The sequence below is a fragment of the Urocampus carinirostris genome, chromosome 10 (genome assembly GCF_059441175.1).
Source record: "Urocampus carinirostris isolate Australia breed hairy pipefish chromosome 10, RoL_Ucar_1.0, whole genome shotgun sequence".
In the NCBI taxonomy this organism is placed as follows: Eukaryota; Metazoa; Chordata; class Actinopteri; order Syngnathiformes; family Syngnathidae; genus Urocampus; species Urocampus carinirostris.
Window position 1 is genome coordinate 6305274 of NC_142358.1, and position 14435 is coordinate 6319708.

The 14435-nt window shown below is 40.2% G+C and overlaps 1 protein-coding gene and 1 pseudogene across 7 annotated transcripts in view; both read left to right on the forward strand.

Moving 5' to 3' along the window:
- nectin1b (nectin cell adhesion molecule 1b) overlaps window positions 1-14435 on the forward strand; it is a 385519-nt gene that overhangs the window by 170351 nt on the left and 200733 nt on the right. The window lies entirely within an intron of this gene.
- On the forward strand, window positions 13660-13749 carry LOC148357567 (U2 spliceosomal RNA; annotated as a pseudogene).

A 14435-nucleotide genomic window follows, 5' to 3' on the forward strand; every position in this document is an offset into this window, starting at 1 on the left:
CTATAATCCAATAAAGAGTGTCCATTATTAAAAATGTTACTTTTCACACCCCGGTAAGATTTCGATCCAAGAACGTGGATCCCGCCGTGTCTGTTGACACGCAATTAGGGGAATCGCACGTAATCTTAATTAGCTGCGAGGAGGCTAGCTGACATTTCTTTTATCAACAGGTACCACCAACCGATTTTTCACTTTAAGTCGCGATACAAATTGAAAAAAAAAAAAAAACTTTTTTCTTTACTAAGGCTAACAAAAATAATCAGAATTTTCCTGCAGTGTTTCTAGTAGTAGTGCAGACACTGCAAATGAAACAAATATTTAACTAGCTAGCATATAATGGGCACCATCATAGACAAGCTAAGGAAGGTAGCAAAGGTTTATCATATTGATATTGGAATATTTAGTTTTAGCCCAAAATACTTTTATGGCACAGTGTGCAACAGCATGTATATATGTATATATATATATATATATATATATATATATATATATATATATATATATATATATATATATATATATATATATATATATATATATATATATATATATATATATATATATATATATATATATATATATATATATATATATATAGCTCGGCAGCTGACTGGTAAGTGCGTCCGCAGCACAGTTCTAAGGTCACGGGATCAAACCTTCCTGTGTGAAATTTGAATGTTCTCCCCGTGCTTGCACTCCGGTTTTCTCCCACATTCAAAAACATGCAAGTCAGGTTAATTGGCTGGACCCTAGATGTGAATGAGGGAGAGAATGGTTGGCTGGCTGGCAACCAGTTCAGGGTGTCCCCTCTCCACTGCCTAAATATGGCTTGGATGGGCTGCAGCACCACCGCGACCCTACTGAGGATAAGCTGTGCAGATAACGAATGGATGCATGTACATATAAAAAATTCTAGTTTGGGCCTTTGAGATTATTTTATCTATTAATTTAATTTTTCAACATGCTTCCCCAGCTCTGATTACATATCGATTGCCGATTTAATTTGTGTAAAATAAAAAGGATTACTCAATGATCAACGTTTACACGCATACCCGCAAGCTAACGTTGGCGACGATCTTTGGCGCCTCTTGCCACGCGCTCTTGCTAATGGGATTATGATTATATGAAACCGTATCTATTTACACTTGAGTTATAAATAAACAAAATATGGAATATGATTTTTTTTTTATTCCATTTGCTCAGTTTTGCTTGTTTTCATTACTTGTCCTTTTTCTGTTATGGCGAATGTATATTTAAATAAAACATAAATGATTCATTGGGCCTACTAAAATAAGAATCCAAAAATAAGGTATCCCCATCTGTTGGTCCTTTAGAATTGTTACATAATATTCAATATTACATTTATGGCATAAAAAAATGACCCCCAAAAAAACATACTCAAAGTTAACTAATTTTAAGTATTATTATCATCTATTTTTTCAAATAAAACTATTCCTCAAATACATTTTAAAGTAAGAAATATTTTTTTTGAAATGTATATATGTATCTATTTATATTTATAACACACAGTGCCTTACAAAAATATTGGCTCCCCAAGAATGTTTTGACATACAGTGTATTGCCAAATTGCAGGTAACGTGTTATTTTACATTTAAAGATATTTAATTCTTAATTTAATATTTAACCGAAGAATTATTTTATTATAACATAAATGGATAAATAAATAATACTTACAATTAGTTAACTTGAAGTATGTTTTTTTGGTATTTTTTTTAAAACAAATTTAAAAATCGTTAGAATATAGACAAATTAAAATAAATCGAAAAATATGCTCAGTTAATACAAAAATGTATACAAAAATTAAAAAAAAAAGAATAAAATGAGGAGCTAGAAAAGATTTGAGCTTATTTTACTCAGCATCACAAAATATATTAATTCAAACATATTTACTATTTTACTTAAGTTGCTGAAACACACCTTCTAAAGAATATTGTAAAATACAAAAATGCCATGATGGAGATGTATTTTTTTTTACAACTAATTGACCTAAAATCAGATTTTTTTTTTCATGTTTTAAACAAATTCAAAGCATTTTATTTGATTATCATATATATTTAACATGGGTGGGTGGGTGCTTTGTTTCTCTTAACCACTCGGGCTCCAGGGGCATTGTATTCTGTGTCTTGGGCAAGTACATTCTGGTGGTCTGGTGGTGCCCATCCCTCTCCAGGCCAACAAATGTTTGTCCCAGTCCCAAACTGGGGACCTTTCGCGTGATTGGCGAATGTTCTATTTAACATGACCAACTCGAATTGTTGTTTTGCATAAGTTACTAACCTTAATTTGAGGTAGCATCACCAAGTTGTCAAGCTACCAATTGTTAAAGCCACAATGTGTCATTTTTGACCACTAGATGGCACTGTGTGTCTGATACGAGAGAAAGCTAGTAATATAGGGTAGAGCATGGCAGCATGATGCTGGACAAACAAACCACTCGAGTTAGGAGATGTTGGTGTAAACGATATACACATTTCTTGACCTATGATTTTTCTACAAAAATGAAAATTGATTTGGTAATTCATGTGGAGGCACGGTGGCTAGGTGGTTAGATAGATAGATAGATAGATAGATAGATAGATAGATAGATAGATAGATAGATAGATAGATAGATAGATAGATAGATAGATAGATAGATAGATAGATAGATAGATAGATAGATAGATACCTTATTCATTCCCTTAGGGAAATTCACACTTCCAGCAGTGTCCTTGTGTTGAAAAATAAAATAATATAATAAAGATATAGAATACGAAAATACCCAATATAACGTTTTACTATACAGTATTTAAATAGTGCTACGGAAAATACACACTGTAATAAAAATAGGGTAATATGCAAATGTGGGGGTGGGGTTTAATGTGGGCTTTTACCCCGCTGGGTGGAGTTAAAGAGCCTCGTGGCAGGTTTAAGTCCAGATACCACAGCCTTCCTGTTCTCCCTGTGCTTGCATAGGTTACCTCCGGGCACTCTTGATTACAAAAACTTTCACTTCAGGTTAATTGGCCTGTCCAAATTGTCCCTTGGTGTGAATGAGCGAGTGAGTTGTCTGTCTCTGTGTGCCCTGCGACTGGCTGGCAACCAGTTCAGGTTGTCCCCTGCCCACTGCCCGATGATGGCTAGAATGGGCTCCAGCATCCCCACTGAGGATAAGCGGTACAGATAATTGATGGATGGATAGTTCATGTATTTTTGCCTCATATTTAAATCAATGTTTTGTTTTTAACTGGATACAAGGTTTTTACACATTGTCCCAGTCCTTAGAGAAGTTTGTTACATCGTTTGGATTAAAAGGTCAGAACAAAGTGTAAATATTTCTTTTCCTGACCACTAGAGGAAGCAGTGGCTCTAGTATCAGTACTGCACATTTACCATCCGAAGTAGAGGAAAGTTTTAGCTAAAAATTATCTTTAAAAACATCGGGAAGCCAAGACAAGTCAAAACATAGGAATATATCCCACTTTACCGGGACGTAAGTATCTATTTTGCAAGATGTTTACGCCGATGCCCCGATGAGCTCATTTCTGACATTTGGCCCCTCTCAGAGGGCGTAATATTCTTGCTATTGCGCATAATCAACCCGTTAGCGTTGCTATGAAACTGCACGACCAGACTTTAATTCGACCGAACCTCCTCACTGTTTTTTAATCATCTGACACGGTCGCCTTTTGCTCTTTTGTTTTCAGAGCGGCAATCATTGTCGAGTACTGTACTTATGATGTGTTTTTGTGTTTTTTTCTCAACAATCAAACCTGGGAGTGCATTAGCATAATTTAGCGCAGGGGCTAAGAGGGATTTTTATTTTATTTGTACTTCTTTGAGGAGGATGTCGGGCGACCTTTTGCATCTTGGCTGATTAATTCTGCCGGTAACTCGTTGATCTTTATTCTTATTTAGCAAAATAATTCCAATAGGCTGTGCTAAGTTTACGCTGCCTAGCAAAAGTATTGGTCCCTTAAGAACTTTTTGTCACATTGCCCCATTTCAGGCTTCAAACTTGTAATACAAAAGCATGAAGTGGGACCAAATTATGACAACATTTTATATCATTTTAACAACAAAAAAACTGGTAAGTAGGTGTTGCAAATATATTGCCCCCTTGTTCTCTCTTCTGAACTAACTCACTCCAGCAGTTACCTGAAGACTAATGAATTATCAAATGTCGACCTTAATGCCTAACAATAACAAAGAGAGCGACATTAAGTCTCAATTTAATCGCACTTGCTCCTTGATGGGCTGAGAGGTCTGTGAAAGCAGACATTACCGAAGAACACACCAGTCAGGCCCAGGATAAAGTTTTGGAAACTGTTCAAAGCATGAATGAGATACGATAAGATTTTGCAAAATTTACACATCTCTCGGAGCACTCTTCAAGCAAAAATATCAAAATGGAAAAGCATACGTAAAACAACAGCAAACCTACCAAGACCTGGCCGTTCCATTTAAACTTCTCAGCCGAAACAAGGAGAAAACTAATCAGAGAAGAGACCAAGAGCCCATGATCACATTGGATGACCGGCAGGCATACACAGTTGACATTGGGCAATTGGAGCATAAGACAACTATTAGCCGTACTCTACATACATCTGCCATTTATGGAAGAGTGTTAATAAGAAAAAACTTTCAGAGAAAATACCATAAAAAGGCCCATTTGGTGTTCGTAAGAAGCCACATGGGAAACACAAAAAACATGTGGAACAAGATGCTCTGCTCAAATAAATCCAAAATTTGCCTTTTGTTTGGGGTAAGAGTAACACTGCAAATCACTCTGAAAACACCATCTGCACTGTCAAACATAGTTCTGTCAGCTTCATGCTCTGGGGTTGCTTTTCTTCAGCAGGGACTGGGAAGAAGTTGAGGGAATTATAGATGGAGCCAATACAGGGTAATTGCCTGAGACCTAAGAATAGGGCCAGGTTTACCTTCCAAAAGGAGGGCGACCCTAAGCACAAAGCAAAATCTTCAATGCAATTGTTTAAAACGAACAATATAAAGATGTTGTCAAGACCTACACCCAAAAAGATTTGGGGCTGTGACTGCAGAAAAAGGAAGTCTTACAAAAAAATGTTTTGGCAAGGTCTACTTTTCAATTTTCATTTCTTAGTACAATATGAGGTTGAATAGATATGGTTTCTTTTCACAAGTGTGTCTCATATGTTCTTAGAAACTATTTTATGTTTTTTTTATCTATATGGTTGAACCCCGAAATATATCAAACAATTCATTGGAGCCAATACCTTCGCAAGGAACTGGAATTTAGCATTTAGCTTACCTATGTGCTCAATCAAAGCGCCCCTGAGTGACTCGCCCGAAAGAATTCATATCTTTTCCCACAGAACTACAACCCTTATTTTGAAAGGTTACATGTTTCTCTTGTACAATGCTAACTTGAGGCAAGGGAGCAGCTAGTGAGCGACCGGCGCATTTTTGGTGTCAAAAACGTAAAGTGACGCGCTGGCTTTATTGTTGTTATTGTCGGAGGTTTTGTTTGAAGTGGAAGTGTATGCTGGCTGACGGCCTCCAGACATGAATGTACCTGCAAGAACAGAGCTGCGCTTCATCATTTCTTTTTTTGTTCTTTATCAAGTCCCCTAAGATGCCGTACAAAACGGCAGGGGATAATTATATCTTGTTGTAGAGATGCTGAGTTGTTATCATTTTCGCAGTTTTTTTCCCCTCCATCCATGGATGTGAAATAATAATATAAAATAAATGAAAAAGAAAACCTGAAGAACAAGGAAAAGACTGACAAGAAGGTCAAAAAATAAAGAGATGGAGCAAAATAATGAGAATAAAAAGAGAATATGATCAAGACGGACACAAAACAAGGATAAAAGAACATGGAGGAGAAGAAGAACAAGATGAATGTGAAGAACAGAAAGAAGAAAAGGGAAAACAAACAGATACACATTGAAAACAATGAGAAGGAAGAGAAAAAGAAAAAAAATGAGATGAAAAACAACAAGGAGAAAAAGGACTCAAGGAGAAAAACAAGAAAGAAAATTAGGAAGAACAAGGAGAAAAAAAGAGCAATAACAGAAAAAACTATTTGAACAATAACCGCAAGGAAAACAAGAAAACAAAATAATAAGAAAACAAAAAAGAATCGGAAAATAAGGAAAGAGAGGGACAAGAAAAAACATGGATAATAAATAGAAGAAGAAAAATAACAAGAAGAAAGTGAAGAACAAAAAGAATAACAGAAACAATTCAAACAAAGGAGGAGAGGAACAACAAGATGAGCAATTAAAGGATACAAGAACAGAAAAAAAGAACAAAAAAGGAGAAGGAGAACATGATGAATAAAAAGAAGATCAACAAGGAGAACAGCAAGACCAAGATATAAAAGTAGAATACCTATAAAAATAAGAATGAAAAAACACGAATTATACAAACAAAAAGAAAAAAAACATGAATGATGATAAAATGGACAAGAGAACAATGTAAAAAATACCCTGGAGAAAAAGAACACCCAAAAAAGAGTGAGAATAACAATAATCATAGGAATAAAAAGAAGACAAAGAACATGCCAATGTTTAAGAACAAAAAATACAATGAAAACCTGGAGGACAACAAAGAGAAGAAGAAAAAGAAGAAGAAAAAAACATGTAGAAGAAGAAGGCGAAAAAGAAAAAAAGTACAAAAAAAGAAACAAAAAGATAACCATAACAAGGAGAAGGAGAACGTCAAAGAAGAAGGAGAATAAGAAATAGGGATTAATACAAAAGAAAGAAAGGCAAAGAAGAAGAATGAGAATGAGAAAAAGAAAAGAAAAACATTTTTACATGATTACATTTTCTACATTTTTTTAGATAATCAACAGCTCTTCTTTTTCTACTGTTGCTTGTTTGTCGCTTGATGATGATTACATTTCTTCAGCTTCACATTTAATCCGACAACTCTTTTGTCTGATTACTTTTCAGTCCCAAAATGTCCCCAATTCATTTTCTCTTCCACACTTTACCAATAGCGCTAACGTCAGGTGGCAGTTGAGTAAATGAAACATTGGAAATCCAGTAATGCTCATTGTGATTGGCCGTTGCTCCTAATTAAACTCCCTTTTCATCATCTTCGAGTCATCGCTCGTGTCCGTCCTCTTCAGCCTCATTCTGTCATCCCTTTTCCCGCCACAATGAGTTCCTTTTTTTTTGTCGTCCTTCCTGACGTTTCTGGAAACTCATCGAGGGAATTGAAGTGGTGGCTCTTGTTTTGTTCGGGCGTCTCCTCCCGGGGAACGTCCGTCAATCAGGTGATCCTTTTGTGCCTATTCAATGGGAGACGCCATTGAAAGTATCGCCGTCCACATTATAATCCGAAGAACTCGAGACCCGTCACCGTTTTGTGCGACGAAACGAGGCGGCTAATGACGTTTGTGCTCTCTGTGTCTCGTGGTTTCATTTTAAGTCAATGGAAAAACTGGTAGGATTTGTGTGGAGGGGGCGGGGGGTTTCATGCCGACAATGGAACGCTGAGCGTTTCTTCTGATTTAATCAGATCGGAGCTCTGCAGGAAGAGTTTAATCCTATGCTGCCCCCCCAAACTCCTTTCTTCCATCCTGAGAACAATCAACTAAAGCTTGGTAGCATGTAAATAAAAGCACTTGAACTAGGTGTCCAACTGAACAAGGTAGAAGTGGAAAACTAGTCTCAAATGTGCGATTTGGAAGCAAGTGCCCATGGTCAAACTTCAAATTTGATGCGAGTATCAAATTACTCTGGAGCACAGGTCACCAATCTTTTCAAGGTTAATTCATTCAAAGCCATAACATATGAATATGTTTTCTGAAGCATTGTTCCTAGGTGCCAAAACGTAAAATCTATATTTTTTCTTTTATTTGAAAAAAAAATATATATATATTATTGAGGGTTTGGCGCAGCCCATCGGTAAGTGGCAAGCCTCTACGAGTGATTTCAGTATAATAAATCACCATATGATGGCAGGAGTGGCTGTGATCAGATGTTTGTCCACTCATCGAAGCCGACTTCATAGTGTTGCTTCCTGTATCTGGTAAATGAGTGTATGTAGGCAGCTTCATATGGCGAGCAGACTTGGTGATGCAGTGTGGTTAGAGTGGTGAAGATATGGATAGGTAGAGACCAAGGCTCATCAACTCAAAATGTTGAAAGAGCCTCATTGGAACAAAAAAACAACAACAACAATTTGTCTGGAGCCGCAAAAAAAAACTTTATTTTAGCCTTGTAATAGAGGCAACATTTGCTGTGTGTTTCTATATCTATATAATGATGCTCCTCGGACTAATCGGTTGTAAGATACTTCCTCATGTTTAACATCATTACAATAATTACGAATTACACTAGGTTTCACTTTTTTCGTAAAATTAAATAAATGCAATAAAAAAATAAAATTTTTGATGTCCTTTTCATCTTGAGGATTCGAAAAAACAACAAAATGTCACATGCATAGAAGCCCTTATCCGGGCAACAAAAAGCAATAAAATGTAGAATGCATTTATAAAAATAAAACAACAGCTTGTTGATTAGGTAAAGTAAATAAAATCTCATTATTGCAGGTAAGGGTTGATTTCTGTGCAAATATCAAACAAGTCAGTGCATGGGTAAAACACAGAAGCATCATCTTTTCACGTTAAAAGAAGCCATCCTTGGACCTGAGCAACAGGACATAAATAATAACCCCAAATTTCATACAAAATAAATTCTGACAAAAAAAACCATTACTTAATAAAACAGCTTTGTTCCTAAAAACTGCCTATAAAAGGATGGTGCTCATACTGTCATGATTACTCATTGCCCTTACCTGTGCCTGCTCGTTTGGCGCCAGCTGCTGCTCATTGCCTGATTGATCCCCCTCCGATTCAAACTCAGTACTCCAGTCACTCCTTGTCAGTCCGTCAGCGGACCTCCGCATACGCAAGGCAAGCACTTTGACTCTGGCTCCCGTCTGTCCCGTCCTCATCCTTATCGTGCCCACCCGTCCCTGATTTCCTGATCGTCTCCGGCTCCCTGACTCTTCTCTTTCTTTGACAACGCTCAGATCTCCCGCTCCGGCTAGTGACCCGTTTTTGACCATCGACCACGCTCCGATCTCCCGCTCCGGCTACTCGACCCGTTTTGCCTATTGACCACGCTCCGATCTCCCGCCCCGGCTACTTGACCCGTTAGGCACGTCGACCACGTTTTGAAATCCCGTCCCTGCAACTCTACTCGTTTCCGCATTCCGACCACGCTCCGATCCCGTGAGCTCCTTCCTCCTCCTGCCCAGTGTTGGAATTTAATTATCAAAATGTACCGTTTACCAAATTGTTCGAATTTGTTACGTGACTCCATTAACCAAACACAATTTACATTCACCCAACAATTTCTGCGCGCTCGTTTCTTCAGGTAAAAATGAACAGGAAAGCCGACAATTCCACATGGGGGCAGATTTATTTTCCCTAACGATTTAAATGAGTGTATCCCATCTAAGACGGCCGAAGTGACGTTGGACTCTGTGTGAAGCCTTCTCCTGAAGTCCTTTAGCTTTTTCTTCTTGGCCTACTACTTCCCGCAAGATGGCGTCTCGGCTCCTCCCACGGGCGTGCCAAGGAATGGTTTGTGCCCATCTTTCTCACAACACAGCGCATTGTTCTCAAAACAAAGCCTGCCGTCCTCCATCAGAGTCCTGTTATCAAAATTAACTAGACAAAATATTATGCATTTCGGACAGCCTGTCCTGTTATTGAACTAAAGCCCACTCTGTGAAAATCTTGCATTAAACTCAATAAATGTAACTTGTATTCAATCGTATAAAATCCTTCACCTGTGAGCACCGGATCGCTGGCATTTATTTCCCCGCACCTTACTTCCTCGATTATCCAATAAACTGTTGTGTGAAACTTTACGCGTTTGGGTCAACTATCTGTTCTGGTTCTGACACATACCCGTTCAATGGGACTTCTGCGTTGAAATTAGGAATGCAGCGTTAAATTGTGCAGCTTCCCCTTTAAAAGGGGCAGATCTTGGGCTTCGCTTGGATCAAACAGGAAAGACGGGAGAGAGGATACATACAAAGGAGCTTATTTGCCTCTCGTCCTATAGTTGCATAGTAACACCTGTAGTTTAAATCTAATATTTATTTTACACAATTTTACAGAAAACGTTAGTTTGTGTCATGTTTGTCCTCGTAACAAAAACACATTAAAAGAAAAATAGATAGCCTTCCTATGCGGCTCCTGAGCAGCGCGTCATTGGCCGGAGACCAGTCCAGATTAAACCCCACCCTCTTCCCCAAGTTATCTGAGGATAAGTGCGGCATAAAACGGATGGATGGACTATTTACAAGAAGAGCCAACCAAATCAGACTTGCAAACGTAATGAAGCGGCGGGCGATGCGAGCTGACTGATTGGTCGGCACGCTGCCGGAGCGGAACCGGCAAGCTAAAGCACGAACCGAGCGCCGACTTGATGCTGATCGATGAGCTTGTTGTTTTGCTTTTGTTGAAAACGTAAATGAGGAAGGAGCACTTTGTACGTCTTCATTTGCCGTAGGCTCACTCGGAAAGACAAACAAAGCTTGCGGTCGGTAAGGGAAACCGAAAGCCGAGAGTAAACTCGCTCGATGTTATTTCAGCAATACAAACAATACTTTCGCAAGAGCGGGGCTGTACAACAGAATCTCGGGTGTCAAACTTGTAACGAGAAGTGTAGTTAACCGAGCATGGGAAGATGTTGACTATGATTTGAAAAGCTCAAATGCGACTGGAAAAGTTGCACTGTGTCCATGATAGCCACAGGATGGTTTATTTGTCGTGCAGGAAATATGTGACTTAAATGGTCACATGGCAGCCATGATGGCAAAACCAACACTATTTTCCATGGATAGAAATGCTTAGCGGGAGGTAGGTGAGAAGCTAGAGAGAGTAAATGAGTGAGTGAGTGAGTGAGTGAGTGAGTGAGTGAGTGAGTGAGTGAGTGAGTGAGTGAGTGAGTGAGTGAGTGAGTGATTACAGGTTTATGTTCTGGTTTTGTCAAAGTCTGAATGTATTTTCCGGATAAGGAATAATGGTAAAGTCATTCATCCATTCTGGCCCGTATTTCAATCAAATAAAGGATGTCTAATGAGCAATTTGTAGCAAAACACACACACACACACACACACACACGCGCGCATACACAAGTCGGCTTCCATAGCCTCGCCAACTTCCTCCCATGCCCGAGTTTTTGCCTCGGCAACCGCCGAAGCCGCATTCCGCTTGGCCAGCGGATACCTGCCAGCTGCTTCCAGAGTCCCACAGGCCAAGAAGGCTCTTTCTTCAGCTTGACGGCATCCCTCACCGCTCGTGACCACCAACGGGTCTGAGGGTTGCCGCCGTGGCAGGCACCGACTACCTTACGGCCAGAACTCCGATCGGCCGCCTCGACAATGGAGGTGCGAAACATGGTCCACTCGGACTCAATGTCCCCCGCCATCCTCGGGACATGGCCAAAGTACTGCCGGAAGTGTGAATTGAAACTTCTTCTGACAGGAGATTTTGCCGCAGGTCCAACGAAACGACGACAAAGTCGATCATTGAACTACAGCCTAGGGTGTTCTGGTGCCAAGTGCCCATATGGACACCCTTATGTCTGAACATGGTGTTCGTTATGGACAAACCATGACGGGCACAGAAGTCCAATAACGAAACACCACTGGGGTTTAGGTCCGGGGGGCCGTTCTTCCCAATCACGCCCCTCCAGGTCTCACTGTCATTGCCCACGTGAGCATTGAAGTCTCCCAGCAGTACGAGGGAGTCCCCAGGGGGCGCGCTCCCAAGCACACCCTCCAAGGACTCCAAGAAGGGTGGGTACTCTGAACTGCTATTTGGTGCATAAGCACAAACAACAGTCAGGACCCCTCCCTTGACTGCTACCCGGCTCTCTACTCACCCGACTCCTTTGGCCCCTCCTACAGGTGGTGAGCCCATGGGAAGAGGGACCCATGTTGTCCCTTCGGGCTGTGCCCGGCCGGACCCCGTGAGTAAAGTCCCGGCCACCAGGTGCTCACCAGCGGACCCCACCTCCAGGCCTGGCTCCAGAAGGGGGCCCCAGTAACCCGCGTCCGGGAAAGGGAAATTGTGGACCAATATTATTTCTCTTCACAAGGGGTCTTCTGATCTGCATTTTGTCTGGCCACTCACCTAAAACCTGTTTGCCACAGGTGATCCTAACAGAGGCTTAATGCCCCTGACAACATAGCTCCTAGGATCATTGGGACACACAAATGCCTCCACAATAATAAGGTTGCAGCTAATGGAGTACCATAAATTCCGGACTATAGAGTGCACCTGAATATAAGCCGCACCCCCCACTTTTTGAGTGACTTGGCACTTTTGTACTTATACAATTCACACCCATGTATAGGGTGCGGGCGTCCACGGTAAAACTTGGGACAAAGTCACAAGTTTAATCCAGGCCACATTGTAGGTTCAACATTTGTAACTTCTTTTTTTTTTTTTGGTTTGAACAAATTTATTGACACTAATAACAGAAAACAATCATGACAATCTCAACAGCAATCAAGCACATTCACAATATTATATTCCAATATGACGTTTTTAACAGCAAACACAATGTGAGGTTTGAACAACCCTTCTCGAAAATCTTATTAGCAATCAAGCATATTCACAATTTCATTATATAACATCTTTGTTAGTGTCAATAGATCCGTCCAGGCCAAAGTCGATTGTCCTCGGTCTGAACAAATCCACCGACACCAACAGCAGCAAAACAATCGCGACAATCTCAACAGCCATCAAGCATATTCACAATTTTTTTATATCTGACAATATGACGTTACGATATGACGTTTTAACATTATTTCCTGACATTTTCAATATCAATTAAACAATTTCAGAATTATTTTCTTTTAGGGGTTTTTATGGGTTATTGTTGTGTCTTCGTCATTCATTATCCAATAACAGTTTTCGGTCAGTACATGATTCGCTACAAAGCCTAGGAGCCGGGACACTTACTCTCGGCCAAAAGGCCAAACTAAGGTCCTAGCCCTAATGCCTTACTGCAATGATATATCATTATCACTAAACAGTAGTTAGTATATAATTTCAGAACCACAGTTGACATCACATATGGCAAATGATACCCGTTACTAAGGTATGATGCAGACTTCTAAAGTCGGGGTCCCGTTGAAAGTAATCCAAGGAAACAAAATGTATATTTCCAAAGTTAAGGGTGGGAAAAATATATATCCACTATTGTCCGCTGTGACAACAGACAGATCTACCGGTAACTCAGCTTTACCACATTTCCCATCAGGCCGCATTTTCTCCGCCCCTTATTTTTGTTTTGTCCATAGAACACATAACAGAATAAATCTCTAAAATAAATACATTACAAAAATATACAGTTGCAAATACATATTATACATGGTCACACATATTTAGGAAGAAAGACGGTACACCGAGAGTTTTTTTAAAGCATTAATAATAATATTATAACTTTCATCCCAAACCGTGCCTTTGAAAGGTACCAAGACGCTAGTAACATCACGCTCGCAATGTATTAAACATATCTGTGAAACAGGCAGACTCAAAATGTAAAGCTGAGATCGAGTTAGATTCACATTGTTTGGTTGCTGTCGCGAGATTTTGAACGTATTCGGACTTTAGAATCCTGCTGTAACCTGATCATTGATTTTCACAATCCGGAGATGGAATAAGAGCTTGCTCTGTCCACTCCACGCACCGGCCCGGTATTGCAGTACCTCCGGGAACGGTGCATTCGCAATGATCGCAGCAAGGCTCTAAGGCTAGGACCTTAGCTTGGCCTTATGACCGAGGGTAAGAGTCCCGTCCCGGCCTCCTAGGCTTTGTAGCATATTACGAACTAACCGATAATGATTAATGAATGAAGAATATAGAAGATTAACCCTTAAAAAATCCCCTCATGGTCAATCATCTTGAACTTTTTTCTTACAACTATTGGTAACAAGGGCATCTTCCTCAGTAGCGGTTTGCAGTCCGTAATTTATGGTATATATATATATATATATATATATATATATATATATATCTCATCTCATCTCATTAGCCGTACCGCTTATCCTCATTAGGGTCGCGGGGGTGCTGGAGCCCATCCCAGCAATCATCGGGCAGTGGGCAGGGGACACCCTGAACTGGTTGCCATATGTTGTCAGGGCACACAGGGACAGACAACTCGCTCGCTCATTCACACCTAGGGACTATTTGGACCGGCCAATCCACCTGAAATGCATGTCTTTGGAATGTGGGAGGAAACCGGAGTGCCCGGAGGAAGCCCACGCAAGCACAGGGAGAACATACAAACTCCGCACAGGAAGTCCGGTAGCTGGATTTGAACCCACACAGGAGGTTCCCAAGACCTTAGAACTGTGCCGCACACGCGCTAACCACTGCGCCGCCGTGCTGCCCCGGCAATTGATTCTGT